This window comes from Passer domesticus, chromosome 1 (assembly GCF_036417665.1).
Source record: "Passer domesticus isolate bPasDom1 chromosome 1, bPasDom1.hap1, whole genome shotgun sequence".
Classification (NCBI taxonomy): domain Eukaryota; kingdom Metazoa; phylum Chordata; class Aves; order Passeriformes; family Passeridae; genus Passer; species Passer domesticus.
The window spans coordinates 106,876,290-106,897,828 of record NC_087474.1 but is presented as its reverse complement, the minus strand read 5'-3'; the positions used below and the strand labels follow the sequence as shown (position 1 = coordinate 106,897,828).

The 21,539-nt window shown below is 34.8% G+C and overlaps 2 long non-coding RNA genes across 2 annotated transcripts; one reads left to right on the top strand and one right to left on the bottom strand.

Moving 5' to 3' along the window:
* Nucleotides 1–10,807: 10,807 nt before the first annotated feature.
* LOC135289146 (uncharacterized) lies at nt 10,808–13,204 on the bottom strand. The gene is made up of 3 exons (XR_010351943.1): nt 13,074–13,204; nt 12,611–12,694; nt 10,808–11,010 (listed from the first exon to the last, which is right to left on the bottom strand). It is a non-coding gene; the product is annotated as an uncharacterized LOC135289146 (long non-coding RNA).
* On the top strand, nt 11,515–15,313 carry LOC135289150 (uncharacterized). The gene is made up of 2 exons (XR_010351947.1): nt 11,515–13,318; nt 14,980–15,313. It is a non-coding gene; the product is annotated as an uncharacterized LOC135289150 (long non-coding RNA).
* The last annotated feature ends 6,226 nt before the right edge of the window (nt 15,314–21,539 follow it).

The window sequence follows — 21,539 nt, the reverse complement described above, 5'->3', positions numbered from 1 at the left end:
GTTATAAGGAGACGAAAGTAAGCTGAGAATCAGAGTGAATACCTCTGTCTCCGATTTCACCCTTCTCACCCATACTGTTGTGGGAGGCTTTGATATGAGTCTCAGCAGCAGGGAGGATGCCAAGAAAACTCAGCACTTTGTGATGCCATCTTGTACTCCTCTAACACTACTTCGCAGTCCAGAGGAGAAGCTATTGCACTCTGTGGCCCTTGTAACTGTTTGATGTATGGAGTCAGAGCAGCGTGCAGGGATAATACTCACTCCAACACAGGACACTGTAAAATAGACACAACTTCAATGCATTCTTTCACTGCTGAGAAAATACTTTGGCAGTGACATGACTTGACCCTCTTTCTCAGGATGGCAAATGCCCTTGTAAAATTCTGAGTGTGCTTCAGGGAGGTATGTTTGTAAGTAATAGAGAAAACAGCACACTAAACAGGCTTTTCCATGTGTTTCTTAATTTCTGAGGCTATCACTCTTTATCACTTGGCATGATATAGTTCTCACTATTTGTGCTTAGAATACTGTTTACTGATATTTTCTAGTTATATTTCTGAGCTATATGGTGAAGAGAAACATATAAAATAAACCTGCACTGGAAATGAAACATTAACATTTATGTGTTTATGTTGTTAGTTAGTGTTGTCTATGATGCCATATTTTCATTGCTTTTACTGTTATCAGATCTGGAAGGGAATCTGATAGGAAAATTGCTTACTTTACAGATCACTGGTTGAACTCCAGAAAGTCAGCTGGCAGGAAAATTGCCTGAGCTCGCAGACCACAAAGTTTTTGTAGCATTGTTCCTGAACATCTGATCTATAAAAGAGTTATTAGAACTCAAAAGTAAAGTGATCTGCTGAGCACTTTAAAGCAGAAATATGTGGGTTGTGAATTCAATTAGCAAATACAATAGCAAATTGCTATAATACCATGAAATATGAATAAAAACCTTCTCATTCTTAACCTATTGAAAGTAAAGGCAAACTTTAAATTAGGCATGTCCTCATTTTTTAATAGAATTGCCCTTATCTAGATTAAGCCTCTTCTTAATATTAAAGAGACTTATTGAGACACAAAATATCTGTTTCCAGATTAAGGACATTAGGGAACTAATGTTTCAATAAGTTTTCTATTGTACAAAAGGAAAGAAATTTTGAGACTGCCTGCTCAGCAGTCCATCCTACCTTAGGGCATGACACAAAACCAAAAAACAATTTGGAATTTTTCTACTGATTGCAAAAAGCTCTTACCCAGACCTTATAGCTGTCCTTATGTAGTTCTTACAAATGGAAGTGAACCATCTGAAGAATTTTAGACCTTTTCTCAGAAACAGGCCAAGTCTTAACTGGCTGAGAGTACCCAATTTTGTGTTTGGGGGAAAAAATATTGTTGATTGATACTTTAATATAGCCTGTCAGGAGAAAAAAAAAAACCACAACAAAAACCCAACCAACCAAAAAAAACCCAAAGAACAAAACAAACAAACAAACAAAAAAACCACAAAAACCCAAAACAAAACAAGCAAACAAACAAACAAAAAAAAACAACAACAGAAACCAAAGCCTTTCAGGTTTGAGCTTGGTTTAGGGAACATAGTTAGTGTGTTTCTAAAAATAAGTAAAAATTAATTCAAAGATGAAAACTTGATTAGATAGATGTCCCCACACCCTTCATGAGCCTCTTTTGCTGCTGCAGAGGATTCTGGCTACTTATTATGAAGGAGATCCTTGTCTGACATACAGATGCATGTTTTATCTCTCTTGAAGACAGTAAAGAATATCCCTGATATGAAGATGTTTAGCAATTTGTGTTAGTATAAAAATTCTGAGCTTTTTGTCTTGAGTTGGCCTCAAATAATTTCAGTTTATCCTGTTTATCTGCTAGCAGTAGAGATTCAAGTACAACTTTGAAACAAATATGAAGGTGTTTGGTTTGTGGGGAGAGTATTTCCTATTTCCCATTTCTTCCTCCAGTGCTGTTACTTTGTCTCCATAAGGCATTACAGAAGGCTAAAAACCACAATCTTAGAAAATTGTACTAGGATTAATTCATAGCCAAAGAGAAAACAAGAGTGGTCTTAACAGAAGAAAACAAAGAAAAAAAACAAAGCAGAAAGAAAGATGAACTTGGCTGATGCAACCAATATGAACTGGACTTTAATTTACATAACTGACATGGAATTTTTGGTTTTGGTGGTGGTGGTGTTGTTGTTTGGTTTTGTTTTTTTTTAACAGGGTTTGACTTCTTAGTGCAGCCTTTTTTGATGTATTCATGTGATTCCTCAAAGTCCTCTGGGGGTAAATACTGAAATGAATTCACTTATCAGAGAAAAAAAAATATACCACTGATATCATTGCCTAGAGAAATATTAGGAAAAACAAATAAATCACAATAGCAGAATCATTCCAGAGGGGAAAGAAATTCCAGAGACAGAGTGTTCTCTTGCACATACAGTATATTAGAGATGCAAGTTACCTCAAGGCTTTCAATTGATTTGATTTTTCTGTGGTTGGATTGACTCACTATTTCAAGGTCCTTGATTCTTTATTATGTTGTTGTTTTCTTCCTTATTATGTTTTTATTTGGAAATATTATGCTCAGAAGCAGTATTTTGAATAAGGTATGAAGATACCGGGATACATGAGAGCACTGACATTTTCATATGACCTCATTATTCCCTCAGTTAAACTGACTTTTGAACACCTCTTTCCTTCTGCAACCTCCCTTCCCCCACTCCTGCTTGTCTCACACATACGTTAAATTTTGGGAGAAATACAACTCAAAAGACCTGCTACTGTGGTAAAATAAGTGAAGAAACTCAGGGTTCTTGTGAATAGTACATGATTTTAAATCAGTTATTAAGAATGAAGTCTGTGATCATCTTTTCATGTGTATCATGCTGAGTAACTTAGAGAAGGTGAAGAACAGCATGTTACAAAAGCACATGGTTTGTCTTTTGCAGGTGGACCTAGACTTAAGATATGATCTCAACTATCTTGCCTATAATTGTATTTTTCCAGTCATTGAGGTCCATTTTTACACAATGATAGATGTTGAATGAGATGCCTAAGAGACTTGCTTCTACCACCTGAGAAAACTCGGGAGTCAGGCCAAAACTGGCTTTTCTTCTTGCTTGTTTTTAATTTTGACAAGCTGTCAATAGCTATCCACATATCATCTGTTATGACTTTTTTGAAAAACAAGAAAAATTACTCACATGGTTTAGCTACATTCATTTCATTGTCATGTAGGACTCATAATTATTTTTGAACATCATTTGCTTAAACTGCTTCTAATAGCTTTTAAATAAACCTGTACAGGATGTGGACACTATGAAGAGTTTCTGACAGAGATTTCTTGATTTATAAGTTCAAGATGGACAGTAAATTTTACTGTATGACATTTCATAATGCACTTTTAAATGTCTGATAACTATCAAACCATCTAAAGGATTTTACTGGTTGCTATTATTTTTGTGTGTGTGACATTTAGAGAGATTATTATCTCTTTACTTTATTAATATTTAGCAGTTGTATTCTATGTCAAAGACCTGAGGCAATTGGCACTTTGTTCAGTTGCAATATGTTGTGCAGTTGTTACACTGGTTCCAATATACAGTACAGGCAGAAGGGGATTTTTCTGCCCATAGGAGTTTACAAAAACACATGAAAGGTCAGTGTAATTCTCTCTTAGAACCATGACAATGAGAGCAGCAGAGGAGCACATCATGTAGCGAAAGTGGTGTGCAAAAGGGATCAAAGGCAGACATGGTAATACTCTGTGGCTGAGCAGTACAGCTCCTCAGGCAAGGTGGGAGCTAAAACAGCGTTTCAATTCAATCTAACCTTCCTAGGGGGACATTTCCAGGGGGTCACTTCAAAGGCAACTTCCTGTGTGGAAAACTCATATGAGTTCTGTCTCAGCCACTGGAGGTACAGTCAGCTGCAGTGTTGGTAGCCCTCACTGTCTTTGAAGATGTGGTCCTCTCTACTGAATAAAGGATAAGATCTACCAGCTCTTTGTGTTGCTGCTGTCTGGTGCAGCTACAACTATGTTGTTTGTGTTTAAAACAAGGTTTTCTGCTAGTCAGTCATCTCTTAGTGGAGTAGGCCTTGTGGCTGTAAGTCAGACATTAAAGGCAGTTTATTAATTTTAAAAAAATGTAGTAGTACTACTAATAATATAAAACTATAAGGAAAAAAAGGAAAAAAAAAAAAAAAAAACAGGAAAAGATCCAATAAAGACAAGAGAAGGCAATGAAAACCATTGGTTGCCACCATCACCAAGTGACTTATATCCAGCCAGTCCCTGAGCAGGGTGCCCCACTGGCAACCTTTTCCCCTAGGGTGGCTGCTGAACACAGTGCCATATGGTGTGGAATGTCCATTTGGCCAGCTGGGGTCAGCTGTCCTGGCTGTGTCCCCTCACAACTGCTTGTGCACCCTCGGCGCACCCACTGGTGGGGTGGGGTGAGTCATAAATGGCCTTGACACTGTGTAAGCTCTGCTCAGCCGTACCTACACCATCCTTGTGTCACCAATGCCATTTTCAGCACAAATCCAAAACACAGCCCTTTACAAGCTAGTGTGAATAAACTTAACTCTATCCTAGCCAAAAACAGTGCAAGATGAAGAAAGGACCTCTGCAAGCCAGCACATGTGTTTGTTGGTCATATCAAAAGGAGTTACCACAATCAAAGTGATTGTCTCAATCACAATTTGAGGTGAATGCCCTATCCTCCCTCAGGGTATAATGTATTCAAGTATTAAAGAAAGCCCTATATAGAGTAGTATAGGTTAAACTAGAAATATTTTGCTGCAGTGTAGAAATAAGAAAAGAATATTGATAAATTTCTTCTTGATATCTCACATCATCTCTCTTCCTAAAATGCTTTAGAAATGTAGAAATAGCTTCATTGGAGCAACTTAAGACAGATACAATATTAGAGGTAGGCACATTTATATGCTCTGTAATTTCACTTTGATGCTACTTATTTGTCTTGCACCTATACACCTCAGTGAATATAATTCAGATTTGAGTTTTCACAATGAAAAATCAGTAAAAAATAAAATTCACAGCTGATGTGGTCTTGACATTTTTGTCTCACATTTTGTTACATACCTGTGTACAATATAGTCTGTTAGTTTTTATAGAAGTGATTTAGGAGCTTCTTTTGGGGAAAAGGGAACTATTTGTAAGTGTGAGCCTTTCACAGAACTCTATTCAGACACAGTCAAATAGTATTTGGTGAGACTAAAACTTGTTCATAAAAAAAATCAGTTTTATTCCCTCTAAAAAAAAAAATTATATATATATATTTTCCAAGATCTGTACTGAAAATAAATACACTATATTATTGTTGGAGTAGATAAAATAATAATGGTATAATATTATTGATTGTATATGCCACATCCTATTTTCTCACTTTCTTGCCTTTTTTTCCCTGAATGTTTGTCAATAAGAGATTAGGATTACTGCTTTTTAATTTTAGTTTCTAACTTTCCCAACACTTTCCTATTTCAGGTTTGTATTTTTTTCTATAATTATTCTGGTCTTGAGATTAATTTTTAAATATATTACCCATTCTCTTTCTTATTTCTTTTCTTTTAACATTTTATCTATGTTATCCTACGTTATTTCAATATTTTTTAGCTTTATGCAATTTATATGTGCCTTCCTCTTTTTTTTTTCAGCTTTGCTCTTATGCTTCTTTTAGTTCATCAATTAAAAATATGCAATTTAATTTGACACCAAAGATCTGGAAGTATGGAAAAGGTCCTGTGTTTTATACTGTCTATGCTGTGTTTCATTTTACAGGAACATGAGGTAGGGTATCATGTCATAGGCCACTTTTGAATGGTTTCCATTAACAAGCTTTTCTTCCTACTGTCTGTTTCTTTAGCTCAGTAAGAGCAAAAAATGCTATTCCCTTTATTTCGCCCTCTTTTATTCTCAGTATGATATCTGGGTCTCATAGCAAGGAGCAGAAAAAACACATACTAGTTTCTTTATGCCACTGCAAAACTGATTTTTCCTCACAGTTCTTGAATGCTTAAGATTCCTCCTCTGTCCTCTTTTAGACTGTTTGAGATTTTTTTTTTCTATATTTGATGTTCAAGTCATCCTGTATTCCTTGTTCAACGCCTTGACAAGCATTGTGTCACCTCTCTTTACCACCCTATCTATCCTCCTCCTCTGTGGGAATGTATGGTAGGATTAGGAGGATGAGTTAGAACCCTATGTCCCTATCTCATCCACTTCTAAAAGAAAATATATTTCTCCTCTTGATGAAGCTGAGCTGATAGACAACAGGAAGAACTGTCAGCTCCCATATGAAACCAATCTTTCCTTTTTACTCTCTCATCACCTCACTTTCATTTTAAAAAATGATAAATAACTGAAGCCTCGTCACTGAGAAACATTTCAATGTTCACCTTGAGCATCCATTCCAAGGCCAGACACAAATAAGAAATGCAAATCTGTACACACTTTGAAAACATAAAGTCCTATGCAAGCGCTAAGTATTATTATTATGACTATTAGTGATCCTAAGCACTGTGTGATTTCTTTGGGCAGAACTGAGACTAGTTTGACATATCAAAGGGAAGTTAGCCTAGATTTGAGGCTCTGCTTTAACTAAGTCAATTTCACACCTGCTCCCTTTGTCAGTCCATATGTTTGTCATCAATGAAAAATCCTCTCCACATGAGCATTTGCAGTGGGAATGATTATGACACATTTCATTATCTTCAGTAAATTGGATGGTTCAGTCCTTGAACTGCTCAATACCCCACACAGGTCTTGTCCGCATTGCAGACTTCACTCAGTTATAGTGTAATTGAGTTGAACTCATCACATAGTGCCTGTGCTTCTATCTCTGCTGCACAGAGGAATCTTTTCAGCTGCAGTTCAGAGCACTAAGGGATTATTTTTTCCCCAAATCTAAGAAAAAAGCTAGCCATTTTGATACCACTTAGTCAGTGGACTTGTACAATTTGAGTAAACAATCAATAAGAACCCTTATTTATATGTGATTTTTTAAGTATTGGTTGGAATTTCTAAAGGTACACTTTGGGGTTTTTTATATCCAAAATGTTCTCATCTCTGAATGAGTCCATTTCTATTGTCCTTTGAAACAGTTATTGCCTCATTTATTCCTATCCAAAAATGATAATTACACCTGACAACATTTTCACTCTATTATGAAGCCTTTTTCAGGTTAAAGCACATTGAACACTTCTGTGTAATGGAACTAAAAGGTGTTGAATCAAACTAAACAGCATTTGCCTTCATTTCATTATTCCTGTAGTCTAGCAAATGCTAGAATTCAGTATTTCATAATGTTTTAGGAAATTAGCATTCTACCTGGGGTTACATTTCCTACAGACTTAGCAAAAATAATGGAACATATGTCCTGGCATAGTGAACATTTAATACATACCCTTATAAATAATTGGAAATTATGTATAGAATATTATATGAAATACCATTTTAGCAAAAGCTGTTTTGTGGTGCTAATTTTCCTCACAGGAAGCTTTCTTTCATAAGTGGAGAAAATCACCTAGGTGCAAGATTTAAAGCCAAGGTTTACATCCTGTGTATTTCAGGACCCCTTATAAACACATTTCTCTTTGATCTTTCAGAGGTGAGTTGGCAGTCCCTGGAGTGTGACCACAATACATAAGGTATGTGTCACCTTGTGACACTTGCTGGATTGATTCCTTCAAGTAAGGTAGTTTGAGGAATTCCTACTTCACAGTTCTCAGTGGGGTTTAGAGATGAGAGAGATTTCAAGCTGCCAGGTGCCAAAGGCAGGAGCAGAGCTTTAAGTTTCAAGTGAACTTTTACACTGGAATAAATACACTCACAAATTTTGTAGGTGCCTGCAGGTGGTTAAGTCTTCAGATAATTGCACAGGTATCAAGTTTTTATAGAAAAGTAGAGTACAGACAAAGAATAGTCATTCATTTTTAGCAGAATCTGCCAGCTAGAAATTATGAAATGATTCAAAATAAATTGGGAGGGTGGATTTGTTCAGATTTTGATCTTTGTTTTTGTTCTTTTTAATTTTGTTCTTAAAAGTATGTAAGAGTTTCCTAATAAGAGGGGTCACAAGGAAGCAGCTAATAATTTCCGGCATACAGATTTTTTTTTTTTAGTAATTGTATTAACCCTTCCATATTAAATACTGAGACACACAAACTCAAAAATATATTCTTTATATGCTGGTGTAGTGTATAACTGTCTTACACCCCTTTTTTTAATTAGGGAATTTTAGCCACAACAATTGAAGCATTATGAATCATTTTGGGTCTTGAGTCAAGATGAAGAGAGAGAAGAGATGAGAGATTTTAATGAGAAGGATTTCCACATTCAAATGGCAACTTACTTATTAGAAGATCTGCAGTATCATGAGAAATGTGAATTATCAAGCAGATAAGTTTTTTCTCAAGCATCAGTAAGTAAAAAAGGCAGAGATGTCTTGCAGAACATTGTCTTGCAGAATGGGGTCTCTCTACTAGATCTGGATCTATAAGGCAATTAAAACAGCAGTGCTTCCATCACCTATATCACAGAAGAAATGGTTGGTTAGATTAATTGAATGAATGAAACCCTCAAAAAGAGAGTTGCTGGGGCTAGCTTCATATGCGAATGCAGATAGTTAAAATTCCCCTAATACTTACTAGTCCTTCCTCTGCTAGCAGGTTTTATCAGAAAACCTTATCTTTAGATGCAAACTAGAAGATCAGAGAGATAATGCATGATTTTAAATTAACTACATGGTTTGCCTTGTGATGAATTAAATTTATTAACAATATTATGTTTTGAATAACATTTCTATTGAACAAAGTTCCTGATATCTTGCTGATTTTGTTTTAGAGAATGTTGGGTAAAAAAGTATTAACATCTTAGTTAGTAGGTATAGTATTTTCTTTATAGCTTTGAATTTGCTTCTTGAAAAAGATTACAAAATTTCCAACTCTAGGAAAGACATAAAATATAATTAAAATGGTCAAAAAATCCCAATGAAAATACTGCTAGGGAAGGCTAAAAGAGAATTATCTCATCAGAGTTGAAATTATGGTATGAAATGGGAAGAAGGGGAATGTAAGTTCTATGTGTAAAGTGCTCCTGTGTGAAAGTCATCAATCCACCTCAGTATTCATTATATATATGCAGCACAAGTAGTGCACAGGGGGCAAAGAAAGGAAGATTAACTTTTTTCTTCTTCTTTTTTTAAAATATTTTTCTCTTTTATTTTCCTTTTATTTTTCTTTTTTCTAATTTTTTTAATGTTTGTCCAGAGTTGCCATGGAATAAAAATATACTAATGCACTTATGAATTCTCCATGTGCACATGGTTAGTTTTTAACAGACAAAATTTATTCACATGCTGTAAGAATACATTGTTATTTGAAAGCTAAAATATTTGTAGAAGGGTCAGGATTTTAATTCCAGATATCTGTCACAGGTTTATGTCCTAAAATTATGTCTGATTGTATTTAAAACATACTAGTTGACATAGTAAAGTCATTGTTTAATAATTTTTTTAATTCATTTGCTAATCTCTGTTGTAAAATTAATCATGATGAAATAAAATGGCAATAAGGGATTGCCATAAGTGCACACAAAGGTTTTAGAGTGTAAAATCAGCACTGAGGGCTGGATGTTCTCTCTTTCAGTTCTTTTTATATTAATGATAGATGTAAGAGTTCTGTAATCAGAGAGAAGAAGCAGCTTTACATGCTTTTTTTGAGATTATGCTATTTTTTGAACACTTAGAAATGGTAATTTTGGATACTAGGAAAAGAGAAAACTTTTTCAGAAGTAGAACAAGTAAGGAAACATTTTTGAGAAGAGAATATTTTTCATTTGCCTTAAGTATAAAACCAGAGTATAAAACAAAAGTGGAACAAAACTAAATCTTTTATGCCCAAATAGCTATTACTATCAATTAACCTAATTTTGAAAGATTTAAGTGGCATTCAGACTCAGTCTATCCTATGAATGAAAATAAGTTACTTTTGCATTTAAGCTTTTTAAAGAAACTTCATTTAAAAAGTACTTATACTGTAGCTGGAACAACGAATGGAGAATATCTATGTGCAAGAATTCATGGAGCCTTTTTATCATTCAGAGCTTGTCTTTCTATCATCCATCTATCTATCTATCTATCTATCTATCTATCTGTCATCTATCTTTTAGTACTTGTCATGGTGCAGGGATTGCTTGTAGATAATTATTTGGCAGGTTTAAAATGAAAATGGTACACTGTGTAGCTTGCTTTATGCTGCCATTTAAAAACAAAATAATGAACCAAAAACTCCCAACAAAGCAAAAGGAAAGAAGAGAGAAAATAAATTTAAAAAAAAAATTGAGATATTTACTGAATATTTTTTATTGTGAGACATTTGTGATTGATCATTTTTAAAATATATTCAACAGAACATATTGTACTCCCTGATTATTAATAAGAAAACATGATCCAGGCAAGGATGTTTGTCAGTGACATGATATCAGTTTATATCATGCTATCATGATACTGCTTTTCCTAGTGTCTCTTTGAATATTGAATGACTGTTATGTGTTCCATTTCTGGAGTTTCTTTGTGATTTTCCTTGATTAACTCACAGTTATCATAGAAGTAGTCATCTTGATAAATTTACCCTTCTCCAGAAACAGTATGATCTGCATTGACACATCAAAATTAAAAGTTCAGAGGCATCAATGCTGCTGATATGTTAGTAGTATGTGATGGGATGAAAATTTATTTATTAATTTTTAATTAATTAATTTCCAGTTTATTAATTTCTTCCAGTGCTTATTTATTAATTTTTTTTCAGTGGGTACTTTATATTTTTCCAATCCATTGCTTCATATGGCAACAGTGAACAAGACAATCATGTCCCTCAGCATGTCACTTCTCATGCAGCAGCATCCTAAGAGAGCATCTCTTAAGCATGCTAAATAGATCTCCAGGCATCTGGAGAGAAATTCACTTCACTAGAGAGGAAGAAATGAATTAAAATATGCTTTGACTTTTGACATTTCAGAAGCCCTCGTACAGCTTGTCTTCATGTACTTTTGTTCAAATTAAATTCCACTTATATAATTTATTTTTAAAAAATAGTAGGTTCTTTTAAAATTAATTTCTTTCAGATTTAAATAATACATCAAACACACTTTTAAAAATCTGTTTTGTTCAACTCGTCATTTTATCCACAGAAACCCTTAGATGTTGACTGTGAATTTTTCTTCTTCAAACAAATATTCTTAATTATTTTTTTAATCCAAATGTCTTGTTCAGAGGTTCTCTGAAGACTTCCCCTGTGATTTAACTGTTTTCTTTAGAAACTCCAGCCTTTTCTTAGAATTTATTTTCCTCTATATTGTGGTGTTCTTTTGGTGGTGTTCCATTATTTAATGTTCCAGAACCAAAGAACTCCAAAGGCCACACACTGCTTGTTTAGATCAAAATATCAGTTTCATCTTCTGAGAATTGTTTAACATATCCATCCCAATTCAAGTTCTAGCTGATGTCATGCAGGGACTAAGGTTATAATGGATATACTCCACATACCTATGACTTCCAACTCTGCTTCTCACTGTGTTATTCATGGTTTATTACATTGTTTTTAGCAACTATTTTGATTACTTTTCTGCTTTGGAGAAAACTAATGTATGCAAAATTTTATTATCATTTTAAAAATTCCATTAATGTCCATTATAAAAATTACATTTACTTATTTTTTTCTTTTTTTGGAGCCTATTTACATTTTCCAGAAGCAGCTTTACAAGTATTTTGTTCCATAATAATGCAGATGCTAATTTCTGAGGAATTCTGATGAAAAGAGGTGGAGTATAACAGAATATAGGACACTGTAAGTGTGTTTCTTTATATCATGAGAGTGTGTTTGGTAGGGGTAACCAACATGCTCCTAAACAAGCAGACCAAACTTGCTTTTAGTAACAAAAATTATAATTGAAATCTATTTTTTTTTAAAGCAGAGTTGGAATTTTTCAAACCATACAATACCATTTTACCAGGCTTTCTACAAATTTGGGCATTGTCTATTAAAATATATTATGTGACTACTTTGATATTTTCTTTTTGTCTGCTATTAATGACAACAGGAATCCTGTTAAAATAAGAATTCAAAATAATGCTTAAAGGAGAAAATATTCATTATTCTCCCAGTCTTGAATAGTTTTCGATACCACATTGGTGTTTCATTGATAACAGTGAGTTGGTTGAGTCAAAATTTGCTCATGGTCAACTCCAATATCTTTGCAAACTAGTATGCAACATTATTTAGACATATTCTTAGTGTCAGAACAGCTTGTTAAAATATAGGTAAATATTTCATTTAATTGTCAAGGTACTTTATTGTTTACAATCAATGACTTGTAGAGGCTGCTGCTCAGGTTTCATGCAATTCTTAGCTACATGCTAGAAGATACCAAGCAACAGTTCTTAAGCTAAAGATCATAAAGTAAAGTAAGAACAGCAGGAAGGAAAAATAATCTTTCTTTTTTTATTTTTTTTATGTAGTGCAGCAAGTTGGGAAGAATAAACTAATGTGTTTATAATCTATGAAAATACCTTTAATAAAATCAAATCTGACTGCAAGTTTTTTGAAGATCAGTTGTAGTGTTTCAGTTATAGTGCTTCCCTAAAGATTTAAATCTGAAAGAGAGAAGAAAGGAACATATGAAAGATGTTTAAATATATATGTATATATGTATTCTAAAATGAGTACATGTAGTTGTAAGTACATCCAGGGCCATTCCATCATGTTCAAACTGTGGTAGAAATATTTCCCTTTACCTCAGGATAACAAATGTATTGGCAAAATGGACTAACTTCAACAGAGAGCACATGGAACACTCAGAGCTGAGCATTTGCCTGTGGAGAAGGGGCTGAAGGACCAGAACTGGCTCATCCTAAAGAACATAGAACTTAGGGGGCCTAACTGCACCTCCCCAGTGCACTAGGTTTTTTTGGAAAACAAAGACAGAGCCTTTATAACCATTCTTGGCAGGGTAAAGAGACAATGGATACAAACTGCAGTAAGAAAGTTGTTTCCTCCTCAGAGAGTCTGTGTTCTCTGTCCTTTGTGGTTTTTAAATCCTGACTGAACACAGCTCTGAGCAACCTGGTCTGACCTCATAGATGACAATGCTCTGAGCAAGCAGCTGGACTGGCAGTCTTTAACATGAAATAGACTCTGCTTCTGTGACTGTGGTAAAACAAGCATAAGATCACTGCAGATTTTCCTGTCAGCTTATACTGGGTTTTTTGCAGTTAAAGGTCAGGACACCCCACTCCTGAAATATCTTACCATATTTTAAGATTGTGGTTGTGGCAGGATTGCAGTTGTGGTAGGTGGACTTCGGCTGGATACCAGGTGTCCACTGAGCTGTTCTCTCACAGACCTCTTCAGCAGGACAGAGAGAAAATAACATGGAAAAAACTCCTTGTGGATCAAGGTGATTTAATAAAGAAAAAACAAAATTCATGTACATGGGAGCAAAGGAAAATCCATGACTTCTTTCTCTATTTTTTATCAGCACACAGTGTCCAACCACTCCCCAGGAAGCAAGGTTTCAGCACATACAGTGGTTGCTCTGAAGATAAATATAAATAATGCATGCATTCCCTTCCTTCTCGCTTAGATTTTATATCTGAGCAGACGTTCTATGATTGGGAATAACCCTCTGACCATTTGGGATCAGCTGTCCCAGCTATGCCACCTCACAAACTCTTGTCAGCCCCCAACCTACTGGTGAGTGTGGAGAACATTGAGAGACAGAGCTGATGCTGTGCCAGTTCTGCAAAACAAAGCACAGCGCTGTGAGGGTGCTGTGGGGAACAGAGCTCCATCTCATCAGACTCAATACAACAGCATGCTTCTGAAACCATTAGAAAAGTGTATTTCAGTCCTCTTTCTGGGCACTAGGCATGGGGGATAACTTTTATTTATTTTTAGCACTCTGAGATCCATGCATGTCTTTTCAAAGCCTTAAAAAAAATAATGCAGGAGAGCTTAATCTATAAGCTAATTTATTGTTTATGGAATTCTGTTAGCAGTTATTAGTCTGCCTTCACTGAGCCTAATAGGGAATAATCAATGCATTTAAAATTAAAGAGGGAAAAAAGGTTTTGGGGGATGGATGGAAGAGAAGAGAAAGAAAATAAATTAGGCTTGTCTTGCCACAGTCTTCTGTGATTTCACTCAGTGAAAAGGGGAGTTGCAGTTTTTCAGTCAAACAGAAAACTATTCTGGAAGAAGAACTACAAAATTAAGCATTGTCTATTTAATTCATATGCATAATAAATTGTGGCATTTCCAATTGTCTCCTGCCATTACACAAGAACCCTATTCAAATGTATTACCAAAGGCAATACTGAGGTCAAGGAAACAAATCCTGCAGACTCCTCTTGAACAGCTCATTGATTTCCACACTGCAGCTAAATTTCTCATTTATATTTTTAATTCATTGTGGTTAAAAAAAAAAAAAAGACCTGAAGATAAAGGGAAAGAGATAGTTTAGTAAATCAATGCAGAAGCTTTTATTCCTTGCAGTTCTCTCTGGATTGCAGATTTATTCCTTTGGGACTAAGTTATTTCAAATACCTTGCATTCTTAAGGCAATAAATCTGACTCTTGAAATAAAAATCATGCAACATTTCATAGTTTTAAAACTGTTCAATCCTTCCGAAACTACTTTTTTTTTTTTCTTTGGTTCATATGAATTAAATTAAAAATGTATTATTTATTTTCTAAATAATCATTGGCTTTATGGGATTTTTATTTTTCTCATTTAAAATATGAAAAAATAAAGAATATTTAAAACTACAGAGTATTTGTGACAAAGTACTCATTGTAAAAAAACCAACCAAACAAACAAAAAAAACTTGCTTGCATTTCCTAGGAAATAGTCTTTGATATTTTTTGTATCACATGCCAGCTGATCACTGAAATGATGCTGTGTAGAAGATCAGACAGCTGCAGAAGCTGAGCTTGGTAGCACTGCAGACCACCTGGCCCTGGTACAATGGAGGCAAGAGAGGTGAGAGAGACAAACTCAAGTCAAGAACAAGAAGTGAAGACACCATGTCTGATCACTCTCATCAGAGATGATGTGGACAAGGACATCACTGACGCTAAAGGTTGTAACCGGGGTTAAAAAGATTGTGTTGCTAAGGAAACGGGAGCAAGGGTGTCTGAGTAGAAAATTTTGTGTGGAAGTTAAAGAACTATAAATATTGGTGATTAGTGTAATAAACTGGCTTTGTCTTGCTTGCACTGTGTGGTCCATTTCTTTCAATCCCTACAAATGGCGGCCTGTGTGAAGAAAGACAATTTGCCTTGCTGGCATCCAGCAGTGAGCCCCACAGAACTGAAGTGCTGTTGAAAGAAAGCAGGAGCCTGGCCAGCACCAATCCCTTTGGAATTTGAAGGTGAGCTGTGGGGAACATGGGCAGTAATATGTCCTCAGTAGAAAAACATGTTTTCAAAATTATGTATCAACTTTTAGAGAATCATGACAAATCAGTTGCTTCTCACTCTCTCAAAGTGATTTTATGCTGGGAGGAATCACATGTCAATGGGTTATATGCCAGCCCTGCTTTTACAGCAGAGTTATGGGATGAAGTAGGGGTGTGACTCTGGGATTGGGCAACTAAAGGCAATAAAAAAGCGCCTGGTTTGTTACCTCTGTGGCAAGCTATTTTAGAAACTTAAAGCCCAGGAAGGTACCAGGAAAGGATCATTTCCCGCTGCTTTCATTCACTGCAAGCCTGTGTTGATTAAACTAAGATGGCTCCTACCTCTTTTTACAGAGGTTCTGCATCTGCCCAGGACATGGTATTCTTTTAGAGAGAAATTTATCATCTGATGTCTTCTTGAAAATTCTCACTGCATTAATCTATTCCTGCGTACACACTGCATGCAGATTCTCTCTTTCCTGTTTAGTGTTTTACATTTTTTTTATTTTGTACTTTGTTTTTTTTGACTCAGACTAGAAGAGAAGTGAAATGAGAGTGCTCATCCTGAAGTGAGACAAGAAAACTTAAACAGATTATAACTACACCTATATATATCTCTATCAATCAGCATTTATGTCTTTCTGTATCTCTAATCTATCTTCATTCTCTAATCCATACTATGCCTGTAAGGCAACACATGTTCCAAGAGAAAGAGGAAATGTGAAAATGGCCGTGCAGCTCTCTTGGTTTATTTTCTCAGTAATTCTATTCTGCTTCTCACTATTTATTTCAGCAGGATGTTTTTTGACCATAATTTCATATCCACCCTCCACAGTAAATGTCTTTTACGAGATAAAACCACAACTATTTAGTCACAGTTGACTCAGTACTGAATGCAGGATGCATGGTATAGACAGATCTTCTATTTACATTATGTCATCTGGCTTCAGTATCAATGAACATGGTCTTTCAAGTTATTCAGTTTATACCTTTTCAGATGAAGCACCTCTAATCAATCTACTGATTGATATTTTGACATCTATCAAAATAAAACTACTGGAGCTACTGTTATACAATCTACTCTTAGTACATTATGCATGATAATGTACTTTGTACCAACAGTATCGCACCCCGCCTTTCCTGGTATCTTGGCATCTGTTTGTTTTTCTATCCGATCCTTCAAAGGACTGTTATCAATAGTGTTCTCAACCAGAGTTGCAGCCTTGAGTGAAGACTTGGCTTTGCTGATTCCTAGAAACAACATGCTGGATTTGTTTTATTGCAAATGAGACAAAGGCTCTAATGTCACTTACATTGTCCAGAAAGAGATAATTCAGATAATACATAACCACAAAACTTGACAAAAGAAAAGTTTGAGATTTTTAGGATCCTAGTTGACCATGTGCACTAAAACCTTGCAGAATATAAATATGTTCAAACTCTCTCTCTTTTCCAGGGACATTTTTTATCACATTTCATTTTTGGCAGAATGGAGAAAAAATTTTATCATGATAATATCTATTCTCACATTTTTTCACACGATATCTCAGTTTGGCTTTATCCTATCTGTACCATCTTTAGTCATATGACACCATCTTGACTGTCAAAAAAATATTTATCTATTTTACTACAAAAATAAAGACTTTCTGAAATTGTAATATATCTCAGTAGAGCTGGATCCATGATTATTAGTTTAGTTCAGCTCATAAATAATTACCGAATATAACCAAAATCATAATACAATGGTAATATATATTGATATTAAACTTTTATAAATATTGAAAAAACTGTTGGATAGTTGGTGTTTTAATAGCACGTTGCTAAATAGTGTCTCTGAGTAATAACCAACTCATTTTTCAGCTACAGGGTAGTTTTTTCCTTCTTAAGACTATTACTAAAAAGTCAAAATATTCTAAAATTAAATCCTTCATTTTGAAATGTTATATATTTGCTTACATTTTTTTTCTGAGAAAACTTCTACATCAGTCCAGCTTGACTGTATTGATTAGCAAAGACGGTTGAAGTTTCATTAGAATATTGCTTGTAGCTTTTCAAGAATATTGTCCAGCAGCTTGGGTTGGGAGAAGGTAGAAAATTGCATTAACAAAAAGGACAAACGCTTTTAAGGAGTGATCTTCTAGGACCTGTTAGACAGTTCACACTTTTTTAGAACTTATTTCTGTCAACAGAAAAAAAGGTGAGTTGAAGATCTCTGATTAGAGAAAGCAGAGCTTGCCTCTCTAAGTGTAAGTGTACTTGCCCAAAGGCAGCAATACTTTGTTTCCTGTCTGCCTTTCCTAAATCCTGACCAAATATTCCTGTTTCTCACAATGGCAGAGTCTTCTGGGTGGATTTTACAGATATTACAAAACCAGAATGTCAAATTGTCCTGTTATTTTGACCTGCTACAGCTTGCACTGTCTATTGATGCTTTTCATCATTGCTATGAGTGTACAGTCTTGTTGGCTTTGATGAGCCAGAAGTTCAGACTGTCACATTGCCTTAGAAGGGCACAATGCCTCGTGTCTCCTGATGAATTTCACTGCTCATACTTGGAGTCTCTATGTGCTGAAATACTTTGTTAGATTGTGAAGGTCATCCTGTCAGAAAGAGCTTCCAATTTCAGAATTTCTGTGCTTCATTGCAAGGCTTTTCTCTTGTGCCTAGACAAACTTGCAATCACAGAGCTTTGGAAAATTCTTTTTTTAGTGTCTCCAAAAAGCATCTGTGATCACAAGAGAAAGGCAGTTACAAGAAATTAATACCATTATTCTAGTCTCATCTCTTGTTAATGACTTGTGAGAACAGATTCATTTTGTGCTTGCTTCAACCCTCATTAGAGTTTGCCACTTGGGAAAGAGAATAGGGAAACAAGTACACTTTAGCCTTAAAGTTACATGAAAAAGGTTCCAGCCAAGTGGTTTCATACTGTATGTCAAATAGTTGGAGATAAACATATGTCAGTGCTCTTAGAAATCATGTACTTAGTGTTTAAATCACTATGGATCCTAGTTGGGGACTATGACCTTTTCTACCAAGAAAACATAACTCAATACTTCTGAGACGTGCAAAAATCAAAATGGAAAATCAAAATACAAAAATAAAATATTAAAAATAAGAGTGGGTGTGTGAGAGATATACACACACAAATATACATATAGGTGCAAAAATATTTGTTTATAATTTCTATCTGACATTTATGACTGCATAACCTTTGTTACAAGTATGACAGTTAGCAAAACATTTTTTAATTAGAGATACTGAGAACCAGTGATCGATTAAAAACATCAAATAAAAAAAGGAAATGCTAATTATACTCCAGTATGGCCTTTATAACTGTTCATTTGATTTGCAAGTTATAAAATATGAAAAAAAAAAATTAAAAAAACTCCACAACAACATTTTTCTCAGCTGAGCAAGATTTTAAGGTTGGGTTTCCTCATCGACATAAGTGTTATGTCTGCTCAGTGAACTTATGTGTAACTGGTTCCACTGTGAGTTGTAAAACAAGTATGTGACATGTTTTAATTTAGTTCAAATACAAAAAGGGAGTTTAACTTAAATTCTTAATGTTTAACTAAAACCTCCTACATTATGTATTCAGATTTTTTATTTCCAGTAAAAGAGAAAAACTGTGTAAAATTAGGACGAGTATTTTATGCCAGAACAAAGTGTCGCGTTAGCAGTGGCAATGGACTTTTTGTGGAATTTCAAGAAAAACAGGAATGGGGGATATACCAGAGGCTGGAAAGGTAAAACACTAGAGAGAGATCTGGGGTCAGAAGCAGAGCATCTGAGAGGCTAAGGATCCATGCCATGAGGACAAAGATACGTGTCAGGATAGTTAAAGAAAAGTAAGAAAAATAATACAATGGAACAGTAAAGAAAAACTGAGCTTTGACTGATTTCAGGAGCCAGCTCAGAGTAGTTTTAGACTTAAATAATAATAAGCAAGACTTAAACAAGGTTTTTAAAGATCATAAGGAACATTAGAAATTGAGACATATTGTTTTACTAGTGCTTCCCCTTTCCCAATTGTATGCATTTATGGTGACAGGACTTAGCTGTGAGCCTGAAAAGCTTTGAATGCACAGAGTATCCTTCTTTGTTCACTCTCCTTCTTTGGCGTATAGTTGGCATTCCATAAGAGGTCTGACTAAGCACCACACTGATGTAAAGGATGCTTTGAAATTTCTCAACTCTGTAATTCTGCAGCAAAGTTAAAAGGTTGATGTATTTGCTCAGGGCCAGTATTTTGGATTGTTTTCTGGCTCAGAGATATTTCATTAAGTGCTGTTAACTAAGATCAGGCAAGGAAAACCATTTAGAAAATACACTTCTGCTCCAGAAGGCATCGTTAAACAGTTTTCAAACGCAAACTCAGTAATACAGAAACACAGAAGGGTTGGGCTTTAGAAATACCTCTGGAGTTTCTCTCATCTATCCTTCCTGCCCAAACAGTAGCATTTCTAGCTGATTACTTTGGATCATGATAAGATGACCTTTTAATGGCTCCAAGGTGGAACACTCCACAAATTATTTGAGCAATACTGCCAGTATTCAGTCACTCTCACAGGAAAAAAAAAAATCTGTTATTCACAGGAAACCTCCTGTCTTTTACTTTGTGTCCATTGACTCTGGTCATTTCACTGGAATCAGTTTGACTTTGACTTTTTTGAAACTGTCTATTCTATATGCTTAGATAAAAAAGAGAATTAGGGAAGAGAGAGGATAAAAGTAGCTATCAAAATATGGGACTCTTTTCTTTAGGATTATATGGTGAGACAACAGAATAAGTATTCATTTTAATGTGAGTTCTTGCAGAGTGGAAAAACACTATGAACCAATGCCTCTTCTAAAGACAGAAAAAGAGTATATTACAAGAAATATTTCTGTGCAAAAGATGGAAATTTAATTAAGTATGAACTGAAAATGCTTATGATCTGTGTTTCTTTAAGGAATCTTTCTATGACTTCAGATTTGTCTTTACTGATATTTTTTAAATTTATACAGATAAAGAAATTAGAGGCGATTAAATTTAATTCTATGTTTAGATATGTAAACAATAAAAACTGTTGTTATTATGAGCATGGTACCATAAAATGAAATCCATATTCTAAAACAAATTTTCTACACTTTTCTACAGAAAGGTGCTTAACCTTCCAAAGACAATACAAAGTGAAAAGCTGTCTTGGAAAACTATCACTTTTACTCATGCCCTCTAGACTGAAATTCCCAGTGAAGTCAATCAGTCAGAACTGTATTCATGAGAAGTAAATGAACACTGAATATGGGCCTCAATTTTAAGTCCAACATACCTCTGAAAATGTTACATCTCTGCTTGTATCCGGCTGTTGTCAGCAAAAAACACAGACACTATAATGAAAACCACTGGCCTAACCAATCTGTCTTTCATTTCTTGCACAAAAATTTGCATGTGTAAGTGATGGAAGTCCCTGAAACCAGCTGTGCTACCAGGCTGTATCAAGGTTGTTTCCTACTGTAATACAAATGACAAATTACTATAGCCTCTCAGAGAACACACTAAAATATACTGCTTTTGCTAACCTGCCAAGGTGAAACCTGAAATGAAAAACCAAAACTAAAACAAAAAAAAACCAAAACAAAGCAAGACCCAAACAAACAAACAAACAAAAATGGAAAAAAAAACCTAAAAACCAAACACCAAAACAACAACAACATAAAAACAAAAGAAAGGAAAGGAAAGGAAAGGAAAGGAAAGGAAAGGAAAGGAAAGGAAAGGAAAGGAAAGGAAAGGAAAGGAAAGGAAAGGAAAGGAAAGGAAAGGAAAGGAAAGGAAAGGAAAGGAAAGGAAAGGAAAGGAAAGGAAAGGAAAGGAAAGGAAAAAGAAAAGGAAGGAAAAGAAAAGGAAAGAAAAGAAAAGGAAAGAAAAGAAAAGAAAAGGAAGGAAAAGAAAAGGAAGGAAAAGAAAAGGAAGGAAAAGAAAAGGAAAGAAAAGAAAAAGAAAAGAAAAGAAAAGAAAAGAAAAGAAAAGAAAAGAAAAGAAAAGAAAAGAAAA